The sequence below is a fragment of the Gallus gallus genome, chromosome Z, assembly GCF_016699485.2.
Source record: "Gallus gallus isolate bGalGal1 chromosome Z, bGalGal1.mat.broiler.GRCg7b, whole genome shotgun sequence".
Taxonomy (NCBI): Eukaryota; Metazoa; Chordata; class Aves; order Galliformes; family Phasianidae; genus Gallus; species Gallus gallus.
Genome location: NC_052572.1, coordinates 82,176,446 through 82,193,802, shown reverse-complemented (window position 1 = coordinate 82,193,802; position 17,357 = coordinate 82,176,446). Strand labels below are relative to the sequence as shown.

General features: G+C 53.2%; 1 long non-coding RNA gene across 1 annotated transcript; it reads left to right on the top strand.

Annotated features, from left to right (window-relative positions):
• The first annotated feature begins 6,016 nt into the window (after positions 1–6,016).
• LOC107052404 lies at positions 6,017–9,034 on the top strand. Its single transcript, XR_003072200.3, has 4 exons — positions 6,017–6,078; positions 7,120–7,365; positions 8,491–8,658; positions 8,766–9,034. It is a non-coding gene; the product is annotated as an uncharacterized LOC107052404 (long non-coding RNA).
• The last annotated feature ends 8,323 nt before the right edge of the window (positions 9,035–17,357 follow it).

Below are 17,357 nucleotides of genomic sequence, written 5' to 3'. Positions count from 1 at the left end.
TTCATTGAGCAGCACGGCGTGGTGCAGGGGATCTACCGCCTGTCCGGCGTGGCGTCCAAGATCCAGAAGCTGCGGTAAGAGTACTTCTGGACTGTATGTTGTCTTGCTTTGGAGTTGTTTTCCTCTTTCTCCAAGCCCTCTGTTTTTGTGTCCTTCTCTCCAGCCATGACTTTGAGTCGGAGCAGATTCCGGAGCTCACTGTCCGGGACATTCACAGCGTGAGCTCCCTGTGCAAGATGTACTTCAGGGAGCTCCCGAGCCCTCTGCTGAGCGAGCAGCTGCAGGGCAAGTTCTCGGTAAGCACAAGGCAATGGCCTTCATGTCCCTCTTCGTGGCCTTTCCCATCCACACACACGCCTGCGCACCTTTTTTTGGTCTTTTTTCTGTTGAAGTTGGGGTTTTGATGGACATCCAGTGGGTGTCTCTGTACAACAAGCAGCTCATGCTTCCTGCACACCGGGTGCACCGTAACACCTGGTGTGTGCATCCTGCCATTGGAAATGTGGGAGATGGGAACAGCAGTGCCCTCTGCAGCTTTGAGGCCCTTTTTCTGTTAGCCCCATGCGATTGACTCGCATGATGTGTGTCTCAGTCCCTTTCTGCTTTCTTCCAGGACGCTGTTTGTCTTGGTACAGATGAGGAGCGGTTGCTCCGAGTGCAGGAAGTCGTCCAGCAGCTGCCTGCCCCTCACTACAGGTCAGAAAACTGCTGCCCTCGGTGTGGGGAGCTCATCCCTGCTGCACTTCAGAGGGCGATGATGCGATGGCAGGCTTTGTGTCACGCTGGCAACGTGATGCCTGTGTGTGTGGAAGTGGTGGATGGCTGCGTGGGGTGAATGGATTGGGTCAGCTCCTGGGCACGGGGGCACGGCTGGTGCAGCTGATGGCTGCAGCTGTACTGTGCTGGGGCTTGGTGCTGCAGCGTGGCACTTGGGAAAGCTTGATCTACTTGCTAGTAGCAAGAACAAGCAGTGGCATGAAGTGAGGTTTGTTTGGTGAATGTGAGCACAGCGTGCTCAGTGGTGCTGAAGGTTTGGCTCTTGCTTTCCAGGACGCTGGAGTACCTCATGAGACACTTGGCTTGTCTCGCTGGGAGCTGCTCCGTCACAAACATGCCCGCTAAGAACTTAGCGATTGTGTGGGCTCCCAACCTCTTCAGGTAAACTTCTTTTTCCGTCTCAGCACAAGGCTTAGATCTGTTCTCCCCACGGGCACAGTTTGGAGAGGAGGACAATTTGTGCTCTCTGGGTTTTGTCAGATTGGGCTGGTGTGTCCTTGATCAGCCGGGAGAATGTCTTCAGTGGCATCAGTGCTTGCCCACTGCGGAAGTCTCCAGAGCCCAACTGGACAGCCTTTGGCTGCCCAAATGCCCAAACGTGGGGAAACGATCTCGGGTCAATGACTTCTCCAATCTGCCTTTTCTACAGATCCCAGCAGAACGAGGCTGCCTGCGCCAGCAGAAGAGCTGCCTGCGTGGAACTGCAGAGGCAGTCGGATGTGGTGGAATTCCTGATCAACCACACCGACGTCCTCTTCTGCTCCAGCTCCACATCAGGCATCAGAGATGGAGCAGGTGAGCGTCTTCCTGCATGAGCTTTGTCTTGATGAGACACCTTGATCAAATGCAGGCCTTCTCCAGGATTGCTGAGATATGCTTTTGCTATCGAGGGGCTATCGATGTGCGGCACCTCCCCCAGAACTGTGATGGCTGTGCCGCTGCTTTCTGATCCTCCGTCTTAGCTGTGGTCTTCCCTTCCAGGGCGCAGTTCTCCATCAGGTCCCGAGTCTGTGCAGGTGTCTTCTCCTGCCACCAAGCTGCTCACCCTGGAGGAGGCACAGGCACAGAGGGGAGGCCACAGCAGCTCTTCCGCTGTGACAGAAAGCAGGGACATGGACGTGGAAGAAGGCCCCGCAGCTGCGCGGGGGAAATTCCACACAATCATTGACTTTCCATCTGAAAGGTAAAGAGGACTTTCTTTTCCAGCAGCTTCCTATCAGACTTGGTTGTTTGGGCTTTTGTGGGTTTTTCTCCACTATTGCAAGAGCAAAAACTTGCAGAAAGTACGTGATGCCAATGGTGCGTGTGGTGGTGTACTGAATGTCCCCTCCCTTTGGACTCTGAGGTTCAACTAACAGGCATGCTCTGCATCTGGGTTGACATGGCTGAGGGGAATGTAGCCAGGAAGACTCCAGGGCTGAGCTCTAGGAATGGAACCGTTGTCAATCATGTGAATCAAAGCGAGCTTCTAAGTTGTGTTTCAGCAGGAACCAGGCAGCGCTAGGAACAAGCAAGTGTTGCCAAGAGCTCAGGGCAGCTCTTCCCTCACCCTGCACCATGCACGACTCACACCGCTCCCTCTTTTCTCCCTCCAGACCAAGTCCACCCAGCAGGGTGAAGGAATGCCCAGCATGCAGTTGGTGTTCCTGTTTCAAGCCCAAAAAACCATCCTCTGTGGCCAAACGCCAACTGCAGCGCGATGCCAGGGAGCCCTCAGAAACAGAGGTGGTGGTCCTGGCAGGTAAGGGTGCACATCCAGCTGTCAAAACACTGCTTGTCAGCGCCATGGAATTCATGCTTGGAGTCCACACAAAAGAGAAAGACAAACAACAAAAGCGCAACAGGTCCTTTCGAGACAGTGCTCCTCCTGTTGCTATTGTCCTATTGGCTGTGTCCTGCTGCCACTGCATAAGCAAATCTCAAGAACCACTCTCATCATTCAGCTTGTGCAAGTTTGCCACTAACTGTTTGCCTGTGTATCTACTCCTTCCTAGGTGAACCGAGCCCTCGTCCACGCAGAAGAGCCAGAGCGTATAGCGATGGTTCACTGTGTGCGTATATCAAGGCAGAGCTACTTGGAAGCAGGAATCGCTGCGGCTCGGATGAGAGCCTTGCATATAACATCAGTGAGGGAATGAAGGTGCTCATCCAGGTTGAAGCTCTCATCTCTCCCGGCTGTGCAGAAGACGCTGACCTGAGCCTGCCAGAAACAGCGGTCACCGAGCTGGACTGTGACGGGGCACCATTGCAGTGCAGCCCAGCCCAAGCACAGCCCGAGTGCCCCGACAGCAGCAGCTCCATGCAGGAGCAGGTCAGTGTCAGCCAGGAGGAGCCGAGCCTGGTGGAGGGGGACGTAGAATCAGAGCTCCAGTCCCAGGCACCGGGCAGCAGCACGAGCTCTGAGCCCCTCTCTCCTTCACCAGAGAGGATGGGTCCCATGTGTCCACCAGACCTCTCACCAAAAAGCCCTCCTGGCTCTTAGGGAATAAAAGCACGCTGGTGCTGGATCAACGCCTTGACTGCCTTCTGAGTCTTCATTCCCAGGGATTGGGATGGATGCAAGCAACAGCAAGGCAGCTCATGTTGCAAGGCTATGGCTGTGGGCTGTGCGTGCAGCAGAGCTGCGGGTTTGTTCCCATTTTGTCTGGCTGTGGGATGCCTGCAGCGAGAGCTGTGCTCCCGTAGTGTATGGTAGCAAAGAATCTCCAGCATCCGGGATGCTGCTCATGATCATGCCCAGCTTGCTGGCTGCAGCTTTGTGATGCTTTTGAGTGAGGGATGCCCTGGCTGCTCCCCGCCAGCTCTCTCGTCACTCCCGCCGTGTCCATTCGTGGCTCCCAGCTACGAGCTGGCCCTGCAGAGCATCTGCAGCCCTGTCAGCATCAGCATGCAGCAGCGGCAGGAGGAGCTCCCCGTGAGCAGCATCTGCCCGTCCCTCCCCCGGTGTCTCATTGGTCAGCGGCAGCTCTGTCCGTCCCCCGGGCTCTCATTGGTCAGCGGCAGCTCTGTGCGTCCCCCTGCGTCTCATTGGGCAGCGGCAGCTCTGTCCCTCCCCCGGCTTCTCATTGGTCAGCGGCAGCTCTGTCCCTCCCCCGGCGTCTCATTGGTCAGCGGCAGCTCTGTCCCTCCCCCGGCGTCTCATTGGTCAGCGGCAGCTCCGCCGGCTCCCATTGGCTGAGCCGCCGTGCGCGGGAGCGGCCGTTGGGAGCCGGCAGTGTCAGGCGCGGCTGTCGTCAGCGAAGCGCCGCCCCGGCAGTCCGGGCCGCCCCGCAGGAGAGCGCGGCGTCAGCCGGAGCTGTCCGGGCAGCACCGAGCCGGAAGCCGCGGCACAACGGGAGCGAGTGCTGAGGACAGCTCTGCCGGAGGTGTGCGGGAGAACGGGAGCGGGAGAGGGAGAGGAGCCCTGCGCGGCCCCCCAAGCACACTGCCCTCCCCTCCCCCGTGGAACTCCCGTGGGGTTGGGCTGTGGGGTTGGGATGAGGGCTGTGGGATGTGTGTGGGGGATGGGTGTTGGGATTGGGACGGATGGAGGCCTGAGGTCCCCCAGTGCTACAGTGCTTCTGCAAGCATCTGAACCGTGCCCCCCCACCCCCAACCCCTCCAGCGCTGCTCCCGGTGCCCCCAGACCACCTGCAGCCCCCCGGAACCGGGGCTAAGGTGGGCCTGTGGCTACTGGGAGCTGCGGGGAGGCTATAGGGGGATCTGGGGCTACTGTAGGAGGCTCTGCATGGACTGTAAAGGCTTATGGGTCTATAAGGAGCTGAGGTGTACTTTTGGGGGGTTTCTGGGGTTGTGGTGAGCCATCCGAGGATTTGTGGCTATAGGTGGCTGTGGGGACGTTATGGGCGGGGGGGTATATAGTCAGGCTGCCCAGGGAGGTTGTGGATTGTTTTTCTCTGGAGATACTCCAAACCCAGCTGGATGCCTACAGTACAGCCTGCTGTATGGAGCCTGTTTTGCGGGGGGAGGGGTTGGACTCAGTGATCTCTAGGGATCCCTTCCAGCCTTTCCAGTTCTGTGATTCTGTGATTGTAACCGTTGCTTCTTGCAGCAGTAGAGTGTTTCAGAAGAGAGAAAAAGATGGTGGCGGTGAACTGGCTTTCTGTGGATGGTAAAGCTGTGCTGAGAACTGGGCTGACTATTGCAGCTGAAAAAGCGTGCCGAGTGTGCAGACGCAGAGGAATAACTTTTCCGTGTAGGTTGAGCTTGTGTAAGGTAGGTGTCCTTGCTAGGTGAGCTTCTGCTTTAAAGCATCAAGTTGTAATTTTAAAAGTAAGGTTGCCAGTTCTTTTTTTACCCTAAGTGATTTTTTAGCCGGGAGAGATTGGAGGTGCTGTTTGGTGATGGAAGACGGAGAGAGGAAAAGCAAGTAGAGGGCATGCTGTGCATAGCCACCACATGCCATGGGCACCGTTGTCATTCTGCACAAAGGAGGAGCAGCTCAGCAAGCTTGGCCTGGGCCGTGGGAGGGAGCATGCAGACATCTGGACCAACCGGCAACGAGTTAGTTCTGCAGGTTGTCTGTTTTCTGCTGTTTGTCCCACGTCCTGTTGCTCAGTGGTAGCTCTGTTCCTTCCCCCGTGGAACCCCCGTGGGGTTGGGCTGTGGGCTGTGGGACTGGGATGAGGGGTGTGGGATGGGCCGTGGGTTTGGGACGGATAGAGGCCTCGGGTCCCCCAGCGCCACAGTGCTGCTGGCAGCATGCGGGCCGTGCCCCCCCTCCCGCCCCCAACCCCTCCAGCCCTGCTCCCTATGCCCCCCGGACTCCCGGCAGCCCCCCAGAACCAGGGCTAAGGAGGGCGTGGGAGTCAAAAGGACATGGGCAACCTTTTTTTCAGTGGTCTGTGGGGCCAGGAGAGGGGGGAAATGGCCCTAAACTGGAGTATAGGAAGTTCTGCACCGACGTGAGAAGGAACTTGTTCACAGCGAGGTGACGGAGCACTGGTACAGGCTGCCCAGGGAGGCTGTGGATTCTCCTTCCCTGGAGATACTCCAGACCCAGCTGGATGCCCACCTGTGCAGCCTGCTGTACGGAGCCTGTTGAGCAGAGGGGGGAGTTGGACTCGATGATCTCTAGGGATCCCTTCCGGCCCCTACAGTTCTGTGATTCTGTGATTGTAATCGTTGCTTCTTGCAGCAGTAGAGTGTTTCAGAAGAGAGAAAATCATGGCGGCCATGAGCTGGCTTTCTGTGGTTGGTAAAGCTGTGCTGAGATCTGGGCTGACTATTGCAGCTGAAAATGCGTGCCAAGTCTGCAGACACAGAGGAATAACTTTTCCATGTAGGTTGAGCTTGTCTAAGGTAGGTGTCCTTGGTACACTGCTGGACGCAATAGGGAGGAATATGGAGCTGTAGAGGATTGTGGGGGGGGGGGGCTGTAGGCATGGAGTTCTACATCTATATCTATATATGTGTGTGTTCTGGGCTGCATAAAAATAGGGGTGGCCAGCAGGGAGAGGGAGGTGATTGTCCCCCTCTGCTCAGCTCTTGAGTGTCGTGAGGTCCCATCTGGAGTAGTGTTTCCGGCCGTGGGGCCCCCAGCACAGGAAGGACGTGGAGCTCTTGGAGTGGGTCCAGAGGAGGACTATGAAGATGGTCTGAGGGCTGGAGCCACTCTCCTATGAGGAAACGCTGAAGGAACGGGTCTCGTTTAGCTTGGAGAAGAGAAGGCTCTGGGGAGAGCTCATTGTGGCCTTTCAGTACTTGAAGGGAGCATATAAACAGGAGGGGGACCAGCTGTTTATGAGGGTGGATGACGGTAGGACAAGGGGGAATGGTTTTCAAGTGAGACGGGAGGTTTAGGTTAGATAGTAGGAGGAAGTTTTTCCCCCAGAGGGTGGTGACAGACTGGAAGAGTGCAATCCTGTGCACGCTCAGGTGTGTTTTGCTTTGTAGTGATTTCCCAATCAATCCTCATGTGGTCTCTTAGTTAGGCTGGGAGTGAAGGGGAGCACTGTGAAGCTGTTTGCTTTCCCTGCTGCGTGCTGTGGGGTTGTGCTGGCGGCGGTGCAGTTGCTTTGCTTTTCCTTGGGAGGGTGGGAAGGAGCTTAGCAGGCCCAGTTCTCCTCAAACGATTCTGATCCTCCAGTGTCAGTACTGCAGGGAGTGCACGACCTAAAGGACTTCTGGCTTGTGATGAATTTGTATCTCCGCAGCTTCTGATATTTTGGATTGTGTGTTCTAGTGCAGGCATTTCTGGGGACATGATTTATCATCACCATAGCTAACACTGCGTGGGAAATCTTGGTGTGCTTTGACTTGCCAGTGCTTTCCACTGTCTCCACTTGCCTGGAGCGTCCTTGAAATGTATGCCTAATGTGGAAATGTTTTCCTCTTTCCTAGCTTTTGTGGTACAAAGAAGCACGGCAAGGTGATGGAACAGCTTGTCCTAGATGCCATGGCCAAGCAGTTGGAGAAGAAGAAGATCATCAGGAATAGTCAGCATGGATTTAGCAAGGGGAAAGTGTGCTTGAGCAACCTCCTAGGCTTCTGTGAGGCATCAGCAGCTATATGGATGGCGGGAGAGCAATGGATGTAGTCTACCTTGACTTCAGCACTGCTTTTGATGCAGTCTCCCACGACATCCTGGTAATGAAGCTGAGCAAGTGTGGGATAGATGAGTGGACAGTGAGGTGGGCTGCGAGCTGGCTGAGTGGCCGAGCTCAGAGGGTGGTGATGGGCGGTGCAGAGTGCGGTTGGAGAGCTGTGAGTGGCGGTGAACGCTGGGGGTGGGTGCTGGCTCTGGTCTCGTTCAATATCTTGGTCAACGGCCTTGAGGAGGGGATAGTGTCCACCCTCAGTAAGTATGCCTCTGAGACAAAGCTGGGAGGAGCAGCTGGCCCACCGGAAGGCTGTGCTGCCGTTCAGCAAGAGCTGGACAGGCTGGAGAGCCAGGCAGTAGCAAAGCAGGTGAGGTGTAACAAGTGCAAGTGTAGAGTCTTGCACCTGGGAAGGAATAACCGCAAGTATCAGTAGAGGCTGGGACGTGAGCTGCTGGAGAGGAGCTCTGCAGAGAAGGACCTGGGGGTCCTGGTGGGTGACAGGTTGGCCATGAGCCAGCAGTGTGCCCTGGTGGCCAAGAAGGCCGGTGGGATGGTGGGACGCATGAAAAGGAGCGTGGCCAGCAGGGCGAGGGAGGTGATCCTCCCCCTCTGCTGTGCCCTGATCAGGCCTCAGCTGGAGTACTGCATCCAGGTCTGGGCTCCTTGGTACAAAACAGACGGGGATCTCCTGGAGAGAGTCCAGCAGAAGGCCACAAAGATGATCGAGGGCCTGGAGCATCTCCCCAGTGTGGAAAGTCTGCGTGACCTGGGTCTGTTCAGCCTTGCGGAAAGAAGACTGAGAGGGGATCTTAATAATGTTACTAAGTATTGGAAGCGTGGGAGTCAAAAGGACATGGCCAGCATTTTTGCAGTGGTCTGTGGGGTCAGGAGAGGGGGGAAATGGCCCTAAACTGGAGTACAGGAAGTTCTGCACCGACGTGAGAAGGAACTTGTTCACAGTGAGGTGATGGAGCACTGGAACAGGCTGCCCAGGGAGGCTGTGGATTCTCCTTCCCTGGAGATACTCCAGACCCAGCTGGATGCCCACCTGTGCAGCCTGCTGTACGGAGCCTGTTGAGCAGAGGGGGGAGTTGGACTCGATGATCTCTAGGGATCCCTTCCGGCCCCTACAGTTCTGTGATTGTGTGATTGTAACCGTTGCTTCTTGCAGAAGTGCAGTGTTTCAGAAGAGAGAAAAACAAACATGGCGGCCATGAGCTGGCTTTCTGTGGTTGGTAAAGCTGTGCTGAGATCTGGGCTGACTATTGCAGCTGAAAATGCGTGCCAAGTCTGCAGACACAGAGGAATAACTTTTCCCCCCAGGTGGAGCTTGTCTAAGGTAAGTCCTTGCTAGGTGAGCTTCTGCTTTAAAGCATCAAGTTGTATAAAGAAGGTAATTTTAAAAGCAAGGTTGCCAGTTCTTTTTTTACCCAAGTGATTTTTTAGCAAGGAGAGATTTGAGGTGCTGTTTGGTAATGGAAGACGGAGAGAGGAAGAGCTGTGCATAGCCAGCGCATCCCATCTGCACCGTTGTTCCCATGCACAAAGGAGAGGAGCATCTCAGCAAGCATGGCGTGGGCCGTGGAAGGGAGCATACAAACATCTGGACCAACCCAAAAGGAGTTAGTTCTGCAGGTTGGTTGCTTTCTGCTGTTTGTCCCACATCCTGTTGCTCAGTGGTAGATTTGTTCACGTTCAGCGCTAGCAGGAATGTCCCCGAGCATTTTTGCTTCAGCTGTCGCAACGCTTTGTTCCCTTGCTGCTGGGCTGGGGCGTTTGAAGAATGATGCATGTGCTGATGTGCAGCCAGGCTTTGGGGCTGAGTCTGCAGAGCAGGGTATGTGTGTGGCAGGAGTGAGGCTTGTGGGGGAGCAGGCCAGGTGGAATCCAGTGCGCTTTGCTCTTGTTCTCAGTGTCTGTTTTTGCTCAGCAGGGCAGGTGGTGAACCTCATGAAGCAATGCCTGCAGACGGGGCTTGCGGAGCAAGAGGTCCTGCAGGCCTTGTGTGACGCCCATGGAGCTGTAGCGAGGCTGCGTCAGTGTAAAAGAGCAGAAATCCCCGGAGGTGTGAAGGTGAGCTGTGGGCTCCAGTAGTGCAGGAGGGGATGTACGTGCTCAGGGTTCGGCTGCTTCTGTGTGTGTTTTAAGTGAGTGTGATAGCACTGCTTGGTCCGTTTGAGTGTATGGAACAAGTGTGCCATCCTTTGTGCTGGAGTCGTGTGAAAGGAGTCCTATGGCTTTGAGAGCTGACTTGAAGCCTGTGGACATCACTGAAGAGTAGGGGTAGGGGATGAGGCAAGGGAAGTTGGGGTAAGGGGATGAGGCGTAGGAACAGAAACCTCTTTGGCCGATATGAAGTGCTGCCATTCTCTTTTTGGATTAAGAATCTCCGTGTGTTTTTTAATGAAGAACAAACTCACTGTTCAGTTGTGAATGAATTCATTCAGGCCTGTTAGTCGGTGTCATTCTCTCCATGGAGCTGCAATTGAAAGGGATGCTTCTGGTGTGATGTGCGGCACCCTCCCGCGTTCTCAGAAGAACCAAGTTGGCAAAGCCTGGCTCTTGGTTGGTGAGCTGTGCCCAAGGTGAGAGAGTTGACTCTTGTGGGCTTTGAGACATTTCTTCCAGTTGCACGCTGTGTTATTTCCGTTGTGTTGACCTCTTGAGCTCCAGCCCCAAGTGAGGATCCGAGCAGTAGTGCAGAAGGGACGGTTTAGACTGGAAGTGCAACGCAAAGGGCGGGAGCTAGCAGGAGCAGGGAAGTGATCATCCCCCTGTACTCAGCACTGGTGAGTCCTCACCTGGAGTCCTTGCAGCACCTTCGCAGCAACCTTGATTTCTCCATCCTTCTCTGAGCTTTGTGCCACGAGAGCTCTGCAGCTTCTACCTGTGACGTGAGAGCATATGGAAGGCCCTGCAAGAAGTCTGGGTAGGTGATGGCAGTGTCTCTTCCTTTCCCCCCCGGTGCTGGACATAGCTGGGAACGGGACTGGGGGATATGCCAGCAGTGGGTTCCTACCTCAGCAGAACGGAAGGGCTGTTCTGATGGCTGTATTGAACTGGAGTGAATCTGACGCTGATGAGAGAGATGAGGGGTGTGTGGAAAAAAAGGAGCGTGCTGCATTTTGTGGTGCAAGATGTTCTGGGAACTGCTGCTAGCAATGCCCAGCAGGCTTCCTTTTGCTGGGGAGAGGTTTAGCAAGGATTTTTTTATATGAAAAGAGTTCATCCTATATTTCCTTTCCATTGACCTTTCGTCGTACTGCTTGAGAAATTGCTATTTCTTGCTGTAGAGAATACGCATGCACCCTGCACTTGTATCTGCACAAAGAATCTTCTAAACATCTCGGTACGTGTTTCTTTTTGGCACTGGGATGGAGCTGTGTGGAACACAGAATTCATCCAAACACACTTGGATGAATCTTCAGTCGCGTGCAGGGACGCGTAATGCTCATCTTAGATGTCACGCTGACAGCAGCAGTAGAGAGGCAAATGTCATAGGGTGGCATGCTTTCTTTTTTTCTTTTGTTTCAGTGATAACCATGGAAGCATAGAAGCGTTACCCAGACAGACTGAGCATTTGTCACCTGGGCTTTCTACAGATGCCATAGGCAGTGGAAGTCAGCATCGCAAGCATCCGTGAGAGCCCTGCAAAAGAATGGTGAGAGTTACCCTGGCGGCCTCCTTTGGAAATCTCAGGTCTCTGTAAGCTCTCAAGCTGTGTCGTAAGTCCTCCCGTGGTGCTGACTCAGCTCTCCCTGTCTTTGGTGTAGGAGAGCTGGTCTTGAACTCCTTCCTGTTTCCTGCCTATCATCTGCTCCCTGCTTTGCCCATGGCCCAGTGAGCCTTTTATTCCTCGCCCCAAGATTTGCACATGTGGATAAGAGCATCTGCTTATGTGCGCTTCTTTTCGGCCTGTGGTGTCAGGCTGAGCAACAGCTCCCAGCCGAGCTTGTGGTGAGCGAGACACACAGTAGCTGCAGACCCTGTTCTCCGTGTCACTAAAGCATGGGCTTGATGGCTGTCGTGAGCCAAAGCAAGAGAGTTTGTGTGTTTGATTTCTGTGTTGGGCTGAGCGGGTAGAGCAGGGCAAGGGGGCTGATTTGGACGTGCTGCTTTCTGAATACGGTGCTGTTTGCGTGGCAGTGCTTCTGGCGTTGCAAATTGTGTCAGATGTCAATGAATTCCTTGGAATCTGTTGAGTTGACTTGTGCAGGTTTCATTGTGGAGCTCAACCCTTCCTGTCCGCTTGTGTGCATAGCCATGGCCTTTGCTTCTTTCTTGCCTTTTTTTCTTGGTTGCGTTTGGCACTGTGCAAGCCGTGAATTGCCAGGGAAGAGCTGGAAGTGCTCTGGAGTTGTGGGGGACAAAGTGCCAAGAAGCAGCGTGCAGCTTCAAAGCTTTTGAGTGAGGGATGCCTCGGCTGGTCCCCGCCAGCTCTCTCCTTTCTCCCGCCGTGTCCATTCCTGGCTCCCAGCTACGAGCTGGCCCTGCAGAGCATCTCCAGCCCTGTCAGCATCACCATCCAGCAGCGGCAGGAGGAGCACCCCTTGACCAACGCCAGGCAGTAGTGCTCGGTCTGCAGGTTAGCTGCCATTTACCTGTAGGTGGCTCTTGCAGAAGAAGACTCAAACAGCAGAGCGTTTTCCTCATCTGCAGCACGCAAATGCTACAAAAGCAGAAACAACGCAGGAAGCTGTGGGTTTGCGAGTCTGCATGGACATGTACTGTCTGTTTTGATGGTGCTCTGCCATCCTTTATTTCCTTCTCCTTGCTCTTCCATAAGCTGCTCAGGATTGGAAAGCTGCATGTCCCATAATTCCCCAGAACCCCAGTTTTGAGACAGCTTGTAGTTGTGGCTGTAGCCACAAGTGTTTTGTTTCGTAGAGGGAGCTCATGTGGGTTGTAGGTCTTGTTCTTGCGAAGACTTGTTCTGCAACAGGTGTTCCACTTGGGCTCCGTAGCACGTGCTGGCCATGCGGGTACAGCATGCAATGGAACAAACCCTGCAGGCCCTGGGGAGAGGCAAAGCAGGAGAGTGGCTGCCCCACGGTGGGGATGAAAGGCAGAGTGCCCTTTGAAGCATGGGGATGCCCTGCTGGCTCTGCCGATCGCATCCACTGCTGGCACGTTCCTTCTTCCTCCTTTCTGGCAGTTTGCTGTCGAGCAGATTGAGGTGGAAGTCGACGACTCAAATCCAATGTTGCGAAGCCACTGCGGATACCAAATCCCTGTATGGGAGACCTGGCCGTATGCAGGAGTTACTCCAGGATGAGGAGCTGCTATTGGTCTTCAAGCAGGTAGGAGTTTGTTATCCACGCATAATACTGTATGTATTTGTTGTTGGTTGTTGTTTTAAAATCAGTGCCAGTATGCAGTCTGATCCGATGTGTTTGAACAGTGTGGTGTAAGGATTGTCAGCTGAGAACAGCAGCAGAACATGGGGCTGTTGCAGGGGGAAGGCGTGGGGAAGGAAGCGGGGAAAGGAAAGGGAAAGCCTGGAAAAGGAATGGGGAAGGCACGGGGTGAAGGAAGGGGGCAAGACACAGGGGAATGAAGGGGATAGGACAGAATACCTGTAGAGCAGCCTAAAAAGCAGTAACAAGCTCTGGGAGGACTGCGGAGTGCCAGATTCTGTACTGGGTGTTTATCTGTGTGTGTACGTTGTCACTGTTTGTGCCTGGCTGCACTGCTCCAGCCCAGAGCCCGCTGCCTGCAGCTGCATCTTTGCTTCCTTCCCTCCTGCCCGGAGCCCCACGGGTGCTCCCACAACTCCCTTCCCACCCCCAAAATGCCAGAGAAGACACCTGGCAGTGGGATGGAGGAATCCCAGCAGCCCGTTTTCCTTCTGCCTGCAGCTCTCTCCTCCTCTGCCACACAGGGCTCCAGACTGTCCAATGGGAAAGACGTGGGGGAAAGGGAGTGCTGGCAGGAGCGACTGCTGCGGCTGACTGGGGAGGCTCTGCATCCCACGTGCCCTCCTGTGCTCTCTCTCCAGCTGCAGGAGGGCCAGAGAAGGGCAGATGAAAAGCTGCAGCTGAGCCTGATGGACCTGCACAGCTCTCGGGCTGTCTTCCAGAGGTAGCTGTGATGTACATTAGGTAGCTGTGAAATACATTAAAGCACGAAGAAGACAGAGGCTGAGTGAACACCAATATGGCGCTCTGCTTTCTGCCAACGTGCTTTAATTTTGTTGTCGTTAAATGTACTGGGCAGTTAAATTGTGGCATGTGAATATTTCAGAACAGTGCAACAGATGCTGGCAAAAAGTAATTTTTTTATCTTTTGTTTTTTATTATTTTCTTTTTGTAAAGCTCTTAGCACGCCCTCGATCCCGTCGAGGTTCTTTCCGCGGTCTCTGCCGCCACCTCGTGGCCAATGCGCGGAACTGCCGCTGTCCGCTGCTCAGTCCTGCAGGCGGCACAACGCGTGCGCGTAGGAATGCGGAAGTGGCTTCGTAACCGCTCTGTGCAGCTCATCCGCCGCTCTCTATTGTGATTAGTCCTCCAGGTCACAGCGAGCATGCGCCCGACGACTCCAAATCGGCAACTGTTGCTCCTAAGCGCTCCTGCCGGTTCTCGGACCGCCGGCTCAGCGATCTCCTCCTTCTAAACCAGGACGTCCCTCATCTATTTCCACTAGATGTTTGATGCCCGAGCCCATCCCGGGAGCGGACCGGTTCGGCTCACAGCTGCCCCCGAGCGCCCGGCGCCATCCAAATTGCTGTCCGCCGCGGCGGACCAGCAGACGTCCCCTTCCCCCCCCAGCCCCGCGCCGTCCCCCGGCCGTTTGAAAGCGCTCTCAGCAGCAGCGGAACCCGAGCGGCTCGGAGATCGGCGGTCGCGGTACGGGCGTGAAGCGGCCCCGGCACCGCAGCATCCCAGGACCCGCCGGGCTCGGCACCGCGCTGCGCATGCAGCACCGCGCACACAGCCCCGCGGCGCACGCGCACTGCCGCTCGGAGGACTGAGCGTGACGGAGATCGGCGGATGCGCCGCGCAGAGCGACGGCGACGTCCGCGCAGCGCTTCGGCGCGCGTCCCGCTGCCTGCGGCACCGAACGTACGCGGCCGCCATTTCGCCGATCGGCCACGCGGGGGCGCCAGAGACCGCGGAAACACGTACCATCGTGCAGCTGAAACACAAACATCTGCCGTTCACTTGTGTGAACCTCTGTGTATGCTATACTCTTTTGTACAGACTGCTGCTGGCCTGCTTGTGTTCAAAGAATTTCCACTGAAGTGGACTAAATATTTCTGTGGAATTCTATGCTTTTTTTTTTTTTTTTTTTGGCCTTGATCACCTGAAAGAAATGAATGAAGTGATGCGGGGAGTTCAAGTACAATCAAATGTGAAAGACTATCGAGAGTGGGAGACCTATTTGGAAAGTAACAAGAAGGGGAGGGAGAACACGTCTGGTAGTAATAGCTTGGTGATATTAAGTTGGTATAAATTAAGTGGGACTGCACTGATGTGTGCTGTATTCCTACCCACATCAGACTTGGGTAGAATCTATGCAGTGTAACGTCGCTACACTTGCCATATTATGCTCTATAGGAGCGTGCTGTGTAGAGGAATATGGGTAAAATGTCAGTGGTGGTACCTTCAGAACTACCACTACGTCAGTGACATTTGGTGTTTTCCAAAGCATGAATCTTGTCCACACACAGTGCTTCTGTAAATGTTGGTATGGGTAAGTCTTGCAGTTCTTCTTTGCTCCAATGCAGGTGCTGCTATTAGCAAGGATTTTGTGCTTTGTTTTAAGGACATAAACACTTTGTTTATGTTTGTTTAATACATAACTAAGCTAGAATCTGCTGTACATGCACTTATTCAGCAACGAGTCATGTCGGTACTGAAGCGAAGGCAAGATGAGCTGGAAACAGAATCTACTTATATGCAGCACCTGACAAGTTAGTATGAAGTTACCAGTTACTTTCTTACTGAAATCTCATTCTTTAAGTAGAAACACGCAGTTAATTCTTGGATTATATTTAATTTTCATGTGTAACGTTTTCTCCCTCCCTGCTGTCAGTGGGCATACTGTACTAGATGTCCTAGTTGAAATCCTTACCCAAGTAGGACGCGTAGTATCACTTCTCCGTGGTAGAATAGTGAATATAGCATGACCAAATGCTCGGTCAGTTTTGAATTACTGATCTCAGTGGCTGTCTATCAGTACTTGAAAAGAGAAACTGAGTCAGTTTTCCAGTAGATATTAGGTTGTTTGGGACACAGGCACTGTAGAACAGGAGGACAAAGAAGGATTGACTGATAACTGGCAGCAGCTTGAGAAGAGTGAGCTCGGGGATGTAGCCCTTTCTGGTTCTAACTGGTGTGCAGGTGGGGTGGGTGCAAAGCATGCAGACTCTGAGTGTGTGTGCACTCTGGGAAGCACAGCTGGAAGTGTCACCAAGAAGGGCAGAGAGATCTGGGGACCCTCCCTCTGCTCACTCAGGTGCTCACCTCCCGGTTCAGGCTGTGACCTGGCAATCCCCCTGCACGAGGGAGCAGCCACAGCCGTCCTACAGTTCACTTAAAATATTGACTGTGCTTCACTCTGGACACTGTGAATTTTTCATCGGGAGGTTTTACTTACTTTAGTTAGTTTCCAGATGAAGAGCAGAAGCAGAATCAGTGTTCTGCATTCACCTCTTTGTCTTGTTCCTGTCTTCTGGTAGCTGGGAATGGCAAACCAAGTAATGATGGAGTGGAGAGTGATGAAAAGATGAAGCTTCTGAAAATGTGTGAGCATCGAAGGTACGTATCATTACATCTAACTGTAGTACGTGTGTATCTGCTTCCTGTTACTTACACAGGGGTGAAGGTAAATCTGTGTGGTTACTAAGCGAGGTGATACACACACGTGCAAAAATGCCTTTCCTTTCCAAAGCTCAAGGTACATGGAAACCATCTGTTTGTTAATGGGGGGTTTTCTTCATGCTGATTGGAATCTGAATGTTCATAGGTGCATCAGAACATCTAACCTACCCTCTGTTATCAGCGTAGGCCAGGTGCTACATTTTGAATGTCAGGGTCTGCTGCTGACCTTAAGTTACTGGGAGCTCTGAAACCGTTCCAGTTGCATTGGTGCCTTGACTCAGCACTGTTTAGGCACAGGTAAGGACTTAAGAGTTTTATTGGTTGAAAAACGACGTAATAAAACTTTGCTTGAAGCAAACTGTTAACCTTTAACGTTAAGTAATGCCAATAATTACATACAAGAGGTATGGTATGCAAATAATACATATAAATATAATTTTCTTGTTGATTTTGCCTGCTCTTACGGTATGTGGTGCCAGGACTAACGTTTTTTAGCCCCAGTGAGACTTGGATGCAGTCACACTTTCAATGCAAGTTGTTGCATAAGCTACATAGAACTGAGATGACGGACTGTTGAGAGCGCAGTAGTTTCTTACAGACTGCCTCTGGCAGGGATAGTATGGAGTACCATGTTAGATGTTTGGTGTTTCAGGTGGGGGGAGTTCCTAGTATGAATGTGGTGAAGTGAAGGTCGTTAGAGATGCTTTTAATGTCCTTTGGCAGCTCACAAAGTACCTTACTGTTACAGTCTGCGTCTCTAGGGTTGCATAATTACTTCTGCTTCCTCACTGTGTTTCCTTAGGCTATTGCTCTCACCGGGTGTTCTTAGTATATCACTGAGCTTTCTTTTACGTATGTACATGGTGAATAACTCACCTGAGTTCATTACAGAATGCAGGACTTGCAGGCGGCAGCTGAGAGAGCGTTCACAAACAGCTGGTCACCACGAAGGCATGCCGAGTGATGAAGAACTGGCTCTGACAGAGGTGACTGAATTCCAGAAGAGCAAAGGTTGGTCAGGATATGAGAGCAAATTCCTCAGATATTTGGAAGGATTTTCAAGGGAGAGTGAAGAAATACTCCTTTTGAATGGTATATCGTTTATTTTCTACAGCACAGAATTAATGCATTTAAACAATTCTGACCGATGCCTTAGGAAGAATAGATAAGACTGTAGGCTTCTTTAGTTTAATCAGTTTTTTGTCCAAAGTTGGAA